Here is a 13,269-nt window from a genome sequence, read left to right on the forward strand (position 1 = left end):
CATAGGTACAAAATGTCATCAATATTTCATTCCTCTGACAGTGAGAAGAGACCGTGCATTGAAACAATACAATACTGCATTACAACTACAACTAAACACAAAATAAGACTATCATCACATAAGAACCAACTGCTCAATTTTTTTCTAACTTCATCCAAAAATATTTACCAAGGAGGATAAATTCATGTTTTAATGAACAAACAGGAGTATGCCTTTTTTAACAGAGAATCCCTGTTTTTCTCACTAAATAATAGCCCCAAAAGAATCGCAAGAATGCATAGTTTTGAAAAGCGCAATTTCTTTTTTGTGCCATTAATTATAGAGAAAACCAGGAATTTTGCTATAAACAAGTAACTTCATTCCTGGAGTCTTGAGTTTTACATTTTTATATAGGGCATTGTAATTTGGGCATTGCTTGACATGAGTGTTAAAAATAATGCAAAAATTGCTATTTTTAATTCAGATCTGTGATTTGTTTCCTCCTGCAAGCTGAAGAGAACTCCAGCTTATACATGAAGACTACATTTAGACAGGAACAAAAACATGATATCTATTACAGGAGCTACATGGTATTCTATAAAAACAGCATTTCAATGTCACAATTGTTTTTACATTTCTTTATTTGTTCTACATCCTAGAGTATAGTTGGTTCCTGATTAAAGCCAATTATAATTTAGAAATAAAACATTTGAATGTAAAATCATTTTTGTTTCAGATTCAAGCCAACCTGAATGAAAAAAACTCTACACAAACTAATCTTGTGCTTGTTTTCATTGTTTTACATATGAGGTGCAATGACAAGTCTGGAATTGACACTGTCACTTCTTTGGAAAGATGGGATGTCTGTTGTCTATATGATTTGATGTCTTCATTTTGTTGCTTCAGTTTAGTTTATCAACCTGTCAGGATAATCTGATAGCTGTATCACTTTAAGTGAAGTTTCCACTGTAACTATAATTCAATCCACATATCCTTCATCATTAATGAGAGGCGAGGATACAATTTCAGAACTGTTTGTCTTAAAATTATCATAAGTTTAAAATGGTGAGGTAGCACATTGCATTGGAGTGCCATTATGCAGTGTCATCGAGTCATAGAATATGGGCTCATCCCTGTTATTTTTCACATGATTAGTGACTTGCTGTCAGGAAGAGGTGCAATGTGGAGAACCATCACTAGCCACAGAAAGAGGAAAAGAATATCAGTGTATGAACCACCAAGGTTATCTCATGCCCCACCTAGTGGCCAGTTACAGACTAAGCATACGCTGGAGAAGTACCACCAGCGCACCAATGCCACTGTTCTCGATCAGGCCAACATTCCCAGCATCGAAGCACTGACCACACTCGACCAGTTCAGTTGGACAGGTCACATCGTCCGCATGTCCGACACGAGACTCCCAAAGCAAGCGCTCTACTCAGAACTCCTACACGGCAAGCGAGCCCCAGGTCGGCAGAGGAAACGTTTCAAGGACACCCTCAAAGCTTCCTTGATAAAGTGCAACATCCCCACCAGCACCTGCGAATCCCTGGCCCAAGCCCGCCCTAAGTGGAGGAAGAGCATCCGGGAGGGCGCTGAGCACCTTGAGTCTCGTCGCCGAGAGCGTGCAGAAACCAAACGCGGACAGTGGAAGGAGCATGCGGCAAACCAGACTCCCCACCCACCTTTTCCTTCAACCACTGTCTGTGCCACCTGTGACAGAGACTGTAATTCCCGTATTGGACTACAATCACCTGAAAATTCACTTTTAGAGTGGAAGGAAGTCTTCCTTGATTTCGTGGGACTGCCTATGATGATGAATGTAACAGGATGCCTGTCACCCAGTGAATAATGGGTGGGATATTGTTTTTATCTGTTCACGGGATGTGGGCGTCGCTGGCAAGGCCAGCATTTATTATCCCTCCCTAATTGATCTTGAGAAGGTGGTGGTGAGTCACCTTCTTGAACTGCTGCAGTCCGAGTGAGTGAAAGTACTTCCATAGTACTTTAAGGGAAAGACTAACTGAGAGGAACGGGAGAAAAATATCTAAAATAATGGAAGCCCATGACATTAAAGGAGCAGTGACACTGTGGACACGAAATTGGCTAAGAGACAGCAAGCAGATAGTCATGGTGAACAATGTTCCCTCAAATTTTTTTTGGCCTGCACGGCCCCTTTAACGGGCTACATGGGCCGTTCAAAATTCTGCACATGTGCAATTTTTCTATTTAAAAGCCAGCCCACCGGCTGCGCGGAACCTCCAGAACGGCTGCGCAGTTTTAAGGAAACATTGGTGGTGAATAGTTGCTAATCAGACAGGAGGGAAGTATACAGTGGTGTCCTCCAGGTGTTTACTGTGATTGAAAGGCTGCATTAGAGGGCGCAGCGTCAAGACCATCAGCAGGTCGGGGCCATCAGAGGGAGCAGCGTTCGGCAGCATACCACTGCAGAGAGCGACGGCTGCGAAGCCAGGTCGCTGATTGCAGTGCGGGCAGGCACAGCAGGAGGGGCGAAGGAGCGGCAAGAGTTGCTAGAAGGAAGTGACCGGGGCCCAGGAGAGGCGTGAATCTGGGGCCCAGAAGAGGCGAGGGTCCAGGGGCAGCACGAGCCAGCCCACACTACTATATGTGGGCGTGCTCGGTCCGTGCAGCAGAGCTGGTCTCCAGTCGTCTTGGGTAATCCTTGCCACTGGACCAAGACCTTGCTCTGTCAAGCCTGTGTGATGGCTGGTGTGCAACAGCCACCACACGTTACAAAAATCCAAGCATAGGCATCTTCCACCCTCCAAGCTGTAGTTCGGGTTCTGGAATATTAGGTCCTTCATTGAAACACCTGTGAACTCATTCCTTTTTGGCGTGGAAGCAAGACATCCTCGCTTTGAGGGACTTCCTATGATGATGATGTTGGGACCACTGCTCTTTTTGATATATCCTGGACTTCGGTATTCAGGGCATAATTTAAAAGTTTGTAGATGACACAAAGCTTGGAAATGTAGTAAACAATGAGGAGGATTGTAGCAGACTTCAGCAGGACATAGTCAGAATTGGGAAATGGGCAGACACGTGGCAGATGAAATTTAATGCAGAAAAGTGTGAAGTGAGGCATGTTGGAAGAGAAAAATGAGGAGAGGCAATATAAACTAAATGGTACAATTTTAAAGGGGGTGCAGGAACAGAGAGACCTAGGGGATCACATACATCTTTGAAGATAGTAGTACAAGTTGATAAGGATGTTAAAAAAGTATACAGGAACCTTGGTTTTATAAATAGAGATGTACAAAAGCAAGAAAGTTATGGTAAACCTTTATAAATCACTGTTTAGGCAATTACACTTTTGGAAGGATGTTAAGGCCTTGGAGAGGATGCAGAGGCGATTTACCAGAATGGTACATGGAATGAGGAACTTCAGTTATGTGGAGAGACTAGAGAAGCCAGTATTGTTCTCCTTAGAACAGAGAAGATTAAGGGGAGATTTAAGAGGTGTTCAAAATTATGATGGGTTTTGATGGAGTAAATTGGGAGAAACTATCCCATCTATTGTGAACCTTTCATCTACTCATTTTTAACTCTGTATACTGGAGACTTCTGAATTCCGGATCACATTTTATCAACATTCAAAGGATAAATGAGTTTGATGAATACACAGTTAATAATAAAGACAATCTTGGGAAATGTTTTGAAGACGTCATCAAAATAACTATTTTTGGAATCTTTTCCACAATATTGACCTGCAGTTTCAGACCAGCTGATGGCAAGTAATGGTATCGGGATAAAGTTCTCCATACATCTGCTTACAGCTTTTGACTGAAAACAGTGTCTTACCTCATTTGGATCTATCCATTGTCTTGTATCCCGTTCAAGTAACAGCTTTTACTGTCATGTATTTAACTGTCATTGTAACCCATGTATAAACTGACCTAAGTTGTACACTGTGAGAACCTTGGCCACTAGGTGGTGAACTTGTGGGAGACACTCCTAACCTGGACTTTCAGGTATAAAAGGGAAAGCTCCACCCACCTTCATCACTTCAATGCTGGCTAATAAAGGTTACTGGTCACAGAGTGACCTTCTCTCATGTATGGACCTCGTGTGCATTTATACTGTATAGTAAGGACATATCGGCGTCAAGAAAGTGGGATTTAAACCACGCAAGCATGGCCATTAGCAGCACAGACGAGAGGTACTGTGTTGGTGATGATTGGGACGATTTTATTGAGAGACTGCAGCAAAGTTTCGTCACGAAGGAATGGCTGGGACAGGATTCGGCCGACAAACGCAGGGCTCATCTCCTGACGGTTTGTGGATCCAGGACATATTCCCTGATGAAGGACCTTTTAGCGCCAGAGAAGCCGGCGGACAAGACTTTTGAAGAGCTCAGTAAGTTGATCGGGGAACACTTTAAACTGGCGAGCAGCATGCACATGGCGAAACACCGGTTTTACACACACCGGCGGCGAGAAGGGCAAAGTGTTCCAGACTTCGTGGCAGACCTCCAGCGACTGGCGAGCCTATGTAAGTTCCCAGATGCATGCAGAGCGGAGATGCTGCGAGACGTTTTTATTGAGGGCATCGGGCACGCTGGGGTTTTCAGGAAACTGATTGAGACCAAAGACTTGACCCTGGAAACGGCGGCTTTCATGGCCCAGACATTTATCTCAGGGGAGGAAGAGACCAGAATGCTGTTTGACAAAAATCCTGGTTGAAATGCAGCAAATGGACAGGGAGTCAACATTGTTAACGTGGCACACAGTTCTCCAGGCAGACAGGGGCAATCAGACATGTCCGAGCATGTAGTTGAACCCAAAGGGGGAATTCAACAGAGAAAATGGCTAGCTGAACGGCGATTCATGCTATCGCAAGGGACAATGCGGCCAGTAATGGGGCCATCAACACCTGTCAATGGTGCGCTTAAGGACAGTTACAGAGACAGTCAGAGACGATCGACTGGTAATGGACCTTTTGTTTCCAACAATGGCTCATGTTGGAGGTGTGGAGGCAAATACACAGCCAGAGCATGCAGGTATCAGCAATATACCTGCAGAAACTGCAATGTCAGCGGTCACTTGGCGCGTATGTGCAGGAAGCCTGCAGCCAGGTTGATGTACGAGGAGGACGGGGACGATGTAAGCCCTACGAGGCCAAATGGACACTGGGGGAAATCGCTGGAAGCTGAAGTTCATGAGTTCATGTGGAGCACATATGCAGTTTATACACCAGGAAGCCACCGATAATGATGAAAATGCTCCTCAATGGCATCCAGTATCAATGGAGCTAGACACGGGGCCAGCCAATCCCTGATGAGTATCAAATAGTTTGACATGTTGTGGGCATCCAAGGACAGGAGGCCAAAATTATTGCCAATTGACGCACAGATACGGACATATACAAAGGAGATCATTCCGGTGCTAGGCAGCGCCATGGTAGTCGTGACCCACAAAGATTCAGAGAACAGGTTGCCACTCTGGATTGTCCTGCACTGTTGGGGAGGAGTTGGCTTGCTGTCATGAACTGGAAATGGGGCGATGTCAATGCAATTTCTTCTGTGGAGCGAATATCATGCTCACAGGTCCTGGACAAATTTGACTCACTATTTCAACCCGGCATTGGCACTTTCATCGGGACCAAGGTAGTGATTAACATAAACCCGGACGCCAGGCCAGTACATCACAAGGCCAGAGCGGGGCTCATCTCCTGACGGTTTGTGGATCCAGTGTCCATTTGGCCTCGTAGGGCTTACATCGTCCCCGTCCTCCTCGTGCATCAATCTGGCTGCAGGCTTCCTGCACATACGCGCCAAGTGACCTCTGACATTGCAGTTTCTGCAGGTATATTGCTGATACTTGCTGAGGGAAGACATCATCTCGCCAGTCGAATTCAGTGACTGGGCGAGCCCAATTGTGCCGGTGCTCAAGGCGGATGGGTCGGTCAGGATATGTGGTGATTACAAGGCCACCATCAATTGGGTGTCACTCCAAGACCAGTACCTGTTACCGAGAGCAGAGGACCTTTTTGCAACGCTATCTGGTGGCAAACCTTTTTCAAAATTGGAGCTGACCTCAGCTTACATGACCCAGGAGCTGGCGAGTGAGTCGAAGAAGCTGACCACCATCACGACACACGAGTACAACAGATGTCCGTTTGGGATTCGTTCGGCCGCCGCGATCTTTCAACGAAATATGGAAAGCCTCCTCAAGTCGATTCCAAGGACAGTGGTTTTTCAAGACGACATCCTCATCATGGGTTGCGATACTGAAGAAAACCTCTGCAACCTGGAGGAGGTGCTACGCAGACTGGACCGGGTAGGTCTGCGACTGAAAAAGGCGAAGTGCCTCTTCCTAGCTCCAGAGGGATTCCTGGGGATGAGGGTAGCAGCAGACGGGATCAGACCCACTGCATGTAAGAAACTCGTCTCAACGTGCGACGCGTCATCCTATGGGGTTGCCAAGCGCCAGTTACGGCCGGTAGCTTATGCCTCCAGAAGTCTGTCCCAGGCAGAACGGGGCTACGGGATGGTAGAAAAGGAAGCGCTTGCATGTGTAAATGCTGCAAAAAAAATGCACCAGTACCTGTTTGGCAGGAGATTTGAGCTGGAGACAGCTCACAAACCCCTAACGTCCCTTTTGGCTGACAACAAGGCCATAAGTGCAAATGCATCGGCCCGCATACAGAGGTGGGCACTCACGTTAGACGCCTATGACTATACAATTCGGCACAGACCGGGCACTGAAAACTGCGCTGATGCATTCAGCAGGCTCCCACTAGCCACCACCGAGGGGGCAACCGAGCATGCTGCTGAGATGGTCATGGCTGTTGAAGCTTTCAAAAGCGAAGGCTCACCAGTGACAGCCCATCAGATTAAAGTCTGGACAAACAGAGACCCGCTACTGTCTTTAGTCAAGAAATGTGTCCTGAATGGAGACTGGGCAGCCACGTACGGGGCATGCCCTGAGGAATTCAAACCATTTCACAGGCGCAAGGATGAACTCTCGATTCAGGCCGATTGCCTACTGTGGGGAAACCGAGTAGTCATGCCCAGATGGGCAGATAGATGTTCATCAGAGAACTCCACAATGAGCACCCGGGCATTGTCATGATGAAGGCAATTGCCAGGTCACATGTTTGGTGGCCAGGGATAGATGCAGACCTGGAACTTTGTGTTCGCAGGTGCAACACGTGTGCCCAGTTAGGCAATACGCCCAGGGAAGCCCCCCTTAGCCCCTGGTCCTGGCCCGCCGGCCATGGTCACGCATCCATGTGGACTACGCAGGTCCTTTCATGGGAAAAATGTTTTTGGTTGTAGTAGGCGCCTACTCCAAATGGATCGAGTGTGACATTCTCCTTTCAAGCACATCCTCTGCCACGGTAAAAAGTCTACGGGCAATGTTCGCCGCCCATGGTCTACCGGATGTCTTGGTCAGTGACAATGGCCTGTGCTTTACAAGCATTGAATTCCAGGACTTCATGGCAGGAAATGGTAACAACCATATCAGAACGGCACCGTTCAAGCCGGCCTCAAACGGCCAGGTGGAACGAGCAGTGCAGATAATCAAATGGGATGCTCAGAATCCAAGGGGATTCCCTACAAAGCCGCTTATCATGCCTCCTGTTGGCCAATAGATCCTGACCACACTCACTCACATGGGTCCCACGCGCAGAGCTGCTAATGAAAAGGACGCTCAAAACCAGGTTATCCCTTATACACCCCATCATGAAAGAAATTGTTGAGAGCAGGCGCCAGTCACAATGTGACTACCATGACGGGAATACGATGTATTGATGTCAATGACCCTGTCTTTGTCCTCAACTACGCTGCAGGGCCTAAATGGCTCGCAGGCACTGTGATTACCTGAGGTTTTGCCTGAAAGAGAGTGCTGGCTCTTTTCATGCATTGCTGCTCAAAGGCACCCCCTGCTGGCTCTCGGTCTTTTGGCTAAGATCAAGTGTAGTATCTGTTGATTGGGCATTCATATGCAAATTGACTGATTGCAGAAACTCGTTTTTTTTGCCGGGTTTGCTGGCTCTGGCCTTCTGGCTTGGGCCAAGCACCAATTGGAGAGAAGAGGAAAATCTGCATGTCGACCGATCATTGGGCAGGCCCGGAGATTGAAGGCTTCGAACAAAATACACATCGAAAGGAGGAATCTGCAACCCGGATGGCGGCCAACCGAGCGGCGAACCAGGGCGTCCGGAACACCATCCGAGTGACGGTAAAGAAAGTGGATGGACAGACAACGATCAACCGGGAGCTTTTCGTGAAGAAAATCCTGCTGGGAACATGTGGCATGAAAGTCGCCGACATCTTCGCCTTGCAGGACCTCCCGAAGAGAGGTTACTTTGATGTGACCTTCAGAACCCTATGCCTGAAGTTCCTGAAGGGTTTGAAGGACGCGAGTGAATCACTGCGCTCAGTGCTGACTTGGGAACCACTGTTCACCCTCCCGTCGCAGAGAAGACGCACTATCACAGTGCAGATGTACAACCCCCACATCCCGGTCATTGATGTGCTGACTTTCCTCGCCAGGTATCTCGATGGGACAGGAAACAGCAGCGACTTGAAAGACTTGCACGGGATTTGGACCAGCAAGCGCCAGATCCAGGTCACCATGAAGGTGGACGCCAGCGGAACCATCCTTCACCACCCCCCTCCAGCTTTGCCATCGTAGGAAGTCGGGGCTACATGGTGTACGCTGGCCAACCCAACATGCACCGGACCTGTGGGATGGCAGGCCATGTGGCGGCAAGCTGCAAAACTGTCATCTGCCGAAACTGCAAGAACGAAGGCCACCAGACAAAGGACTGTAAGGAGACCAAGTGCTGCAACCTCTGTGGTCTGGCTGGGCACCTTTCCAAAAACTGCCCCAAACGCAACTACAGCTATGCGCAGGCAGCAAAGAACACTGCACGAGAGGAGGAGGAAGCTGAGGAACACAACGCTCCAGAGGAGACCTACACCCTACCCCCGACCAACGCCCTGGGCAAAGAAGCAACCGCCCTCGTGGACTTGGAACAAGTCGGTGAGGAAGAGAAGCCTGCTACGGCGAGCTGTGAGACACCAGCAGCCAGCAGCGAAGCTCTCCCCCATCGCACCGAGTCCAGGAACGAGGAGACAGCGGACGATGAAGCGGGATGGGAGACCGTCAAGAAAAAGGCCCGCAAGCGTAAGGAGAACAGGCAAGCAAGGGCCCCTGCGGAAACGAAAGGGAAGAGGCGGCTAACAACCACGACAGACGGCAACGACGGCAGCTCGTCTGATGAGGAAAGGCGAGACAAAGCCCCTCACTACCGCCACCAAAACAAGAGGCAATACGCCAACCCACAGCCACAGGTGACCGGGAGCAGTGAAGCGACCAGCGCAGACCCGCTCCGGGAACCCGGGAGCAGCGAAGTGCCCAGTGCACATGAGCTCCGGAACACTGGGAGCGAAGAAGCGACCAACGCAGACCAGCTTCGGGACAACAAGAGCAGCGAAGTGCCCAGCACAACCCACCTCCGGAATACCGGGGGAGCGACGCAGCGATCGAAGCACAACAGCTCGAGAGCGCTGTGACTGATGAAAAGAGGGAACCACCAACACCAGGCGAGGACAGTGCAGAGGACATATCGGACTTTATCACAGCACTGCAGCAGTCCCCTGGTCGAAACACTCCCACAGCAGAGGATGACGACCATGCCAGCCCAGGTGCAGTAGACTTTTATAGTTTAAACCGATGCATGCCGGAACTGGCCACTGGGCAAACCTCGAACTTAAAGGACGATTTATTTGAAGTGTAATGTTTGTAACTGTAAACAGTAACTTTAAAATGGATTAAAAAATTGCCACTATTAACGTGCGTAGCGTAAAATCCACTACACGATGTGTTTCCACCTTGGGGTACCTCGCCAAGGTCAAAGCGGACCTGCTGTTCTTGCAGGAGTGCGGTCTGCCGCATTCCAGCAGTTACCGGCAGTGGTCACGATGGTGGGCCCATGGACCATCCATATGGTCAGGAGGCAACGACTGCCGGTCTTCCGGCCTGGGCATTCTGCTGCGGGGAGACCACTTCACCATCACCGAAGTTAAGGAGATGGTGGGCGGCCACCTGCAAGTAGCAGATGTAATGTACAAAAATTCCCCTCTAAGGCAAATTAACGTGTATGCCTCACCTCTCAGAAGCGAGTGGCTGGCCCTCTTCCAGCAGCTCCCACTGCAGCTGGCGATGTCCAGGCCAGTCATTCTGGGCGGTGACTTCAACTGCATCATCGATGCGGCTGGACGATCCAGCAGAGCCGACAGCAAGCTGGACACCATGTCCAGACACCTGATGGACGCGGTAAAAGACGCCAAGCTGTGCGACGTCTTCAGCAACCCTGCAGACGGAGCACCGCGCAGATACACCTGGTCGAGACCAGACGGGTCCGTCCGTTCCAGAATAGACTTCCTGTTTGTGTCCCACACGCTCAAGGTCAGATCCACCGACGTCACGCCGGTGTTCTTCTCTGACCACTGCCTCCTCCTGGCCGACTGTCACCCACAGGAAAACCAGAAAGTTGGCAGAGTGATATGGAAGCTGAATGTGAAACTGTTGACTCCGGAAAACGTGGAGGAACTCAAGAGGGATTACAAAGGTTGGAGAACTGTAAAAACCCCTCTGCGATTCCCCGATGCACTGGTGGGAAACAATCAAGACAAACATCAAGAGGTTCTTCATCCTCAAAGGTGTTCATGAGGCAAGAGGGAGACAGAGGGAATTGTCCCAACTCCAGAAGAGCATGCAAAACCTGCTCCTGTTGCAGTCGATGGGGGTCGATGTCGCGGAGGAACTCGAAGAGGTGAAGGGGCAGCAAGCCTCGCTCTTTGCCTCAGAGTCCTCCAAAATCATTTTCCGCTCCAGAGTCCGCTCCGTCGAGCAGGATGAGACGTGTTCGCGCTTCTTCTTCCAAAAGGTTCACAGGGGGAGCTCTGCGATCACCAGCCGAAAGGAAGAAGATGGTTCTGTGACGTTTTTGCAGCCTGACATGCTGAGGATCAGCAAATCCTTCTATGCCAGGCTGTATGACATCAAGCCCACAGACCGCACGGCCTCCCAATCGTTCCTGTCGTCTATCACGGAGGTCCTAAACGACAGCGAGCGGGAGAGTCTGGACCACCCGTTAACTCTGGACGAGATGACAAAGGCCCTTGCGACGAGTAAAACTCCCGGAAGCGACGGCTTACCGGTCGGGTTGTCTTCGGCTCTGTGGGACTGGATGGGCCCAGACCTGCTGGAAGTGTACGAGGGTACGCTTCTGGCTGGCAGTATGTCAGAATCAATGAGGAAAGGCATCATCACCCTCGTCTACAAGCAGAAGGGGAAGAGGGAGGAAATCAAAAACTAGCGGCCCATTTCGCTGCTCAATGTGGACTACAAGATCCTGTCAAAGGTCATCGCCAACAGGGTCAAGTCTGCTCTTGAGCTGGTGATTCACCCGGACCAGACCTGCGTTGTCCCCGGCAGGAAGATCTCAGGGATACGATCGCCTACGTGCGGGACAGGGGGGTGGACACCTGCTTAATCAGCTTAGACCAGGAGAAGGCCTTTGACAGGATATCACACACGTACCTGATGGACGTGCTGTCCAAAATGGGGTTTGGGGAGGGTATCCTCAATTGGATTCAACTGCTCTACAGAGACATCAGTAGCACAGTTCTAATCAATGGGTGGGAAACTGAAAGATTTCCGATCAGATCTGGAGTCAGGCAAGGCTGTCCTCTCTCATCTGTCTTGTTTGTGTGTTGTATCGAGCCCTTTGCCGGGTCCATCAGGAAGGATAGAAACATAGAAACATAGAAAATAGGTGCAGGAGTAGGCCATTCGGCCCTTCTAGCCTGCACCGCCATTCAATGAGATCATGGCTGAACATGCAACTTCAGTACCCCATTCCTGCTTTCTCGCCATACCCCTCGATCCCCCTAGTAGTAAAGACTACATCCAACTCCTTTTTGAATATATTTAGTGGATTGGCCTCAACAACTTTCAATGGTAGAGAATTCCACAGGTTCACCACTCTCTGGGTGAAGAAGTTTCTCCTCATCTCGGTCCTAAATGGCTTACCCCTTATCCTTAGACTGTGACCTCTGGTTCTGGACTTCCCCAACATTGGGAACATTCTTCCTGCATCTAACCTGTCTAAATCCATCAGAATTTTAAATGTTTCTATGAGGTCCCCTCTCATTCTTCTGAACTCCAGTGAATACAAGCCCAGTTGATCCAGTCTTTCTTGATAGGTCAGTCCCGCCATCCCAGGAATCAGCCTGGTGAACCTTCGCTGCACTCCCTCAGTAGCAAGAATGTCCTTCCTCAGGTTAGGAGACCAAAACTGTACACAATACTCCAGGTGTGGCCTCACCAAGGCCCTGTACAACTGTAGCAACACCTCCCTGCCCCTGTACTCAAATCCCCTCGCTATGAAGGCCAACATGCCATTTGCTTTCTTAACCGCCTGCTGTACTTGCATGCCAACCTTCAATGACTGATGTATCATGACACCCAGGTCTCGTTGCACCTCCCCTTTTCCTAATCTGTCACCATTCAGATAATAGTCTGTCTCTCTGTTTTTACCACCAAAGTGGATAACCTCACATTTATCCACATTATACTTCATCTGCCATGCATTTGCCCACTCACCTAACCTATCCAAGTCGCTCTGCAGCCTCATAGCATCCTCCTCGCAGCTTACACTGCCACCAACTTAGTGTCATCCGCAAATTTGGAGATACTACATTTAATCCCCTCGTCCAAATCATTAATGTACAATGTAAACAGCTGGGGCCCCAGCACAGAACCTTGCGGTACCCCACTAGTCACTGACTGCCATTCTGAAAAGTACCCATTTACTCCTACTCTTTGCTTCCTGTCTGACAACCAGTTCTCAATCCATGTCAGCACACTACCCCCAATCCCATGTGCTTTAACTTTGCACATTCTCTTGTGTGGAACATGGTCGAAAGCCTTCTGAAAGTCCAAATATACCACATCAACTGGTTCTCCCTTGTCCACTTTACTGGAAACATCCTCAAAAAATTCCAGAAGATTTGTCAAGCATGATTTCCCTTTCACAAATCCATGCTGACTTGGACCTATCATGTCACCTCTTTGCAAATGCGCTGCTATGACATCCTTAATAATTGATTCCATCATTTTACCCACTACTGAGGTCAGGCTGACCGGTCTATAATTCCCTGTTTTCTCTCGCCCTCCTTTTTTAAAAAGTGGGGTTACATTGGCTACCCTCCACTCGATAGGAACTGATCCAGAGTCAGTGGAATGTTGA

At 49.1% G+C, this 13,269-nt stretch overlaps 1 protein-coding gene and 1 pseudogene across 1 annotated transcript in view; one reads left to right on the forward strand and one right to left on the reverse strand.

The window, feature by feature from the left end:
- LOC139275911 (cytotoxic and regulatory T-cell molecule-like) overlaps positions 1 to 13,269 on the reverse strand; it is a 65,345-nt gene that overhangs the window by 23,193 nt on the left and 28,883 nt on the right. The gene's annotated exons all lie outside the window — the stretch shown is intronic.
- Positions 7,890 to 8,030, forward strand: LOC139276611 (U2 spliceosomal RNA; annotated as a pseudogene).

This window comes from Pristiophorus japonicus, chromosome 11 (genome assembly GCF_044704955.1).
Source record: "Pristiophorus japonicus isolate sPriJap1 chromosome 11, sPriJap1.hap1, whole genome shotgun sequence".
NCBI classification, from domain to species: domain Eukaryota; kingdom Metazoa; phylum Chordata; class Chondrichthyes; family Pristiophoridae; genus Pristiophorus; species Pristiophorus japonicus.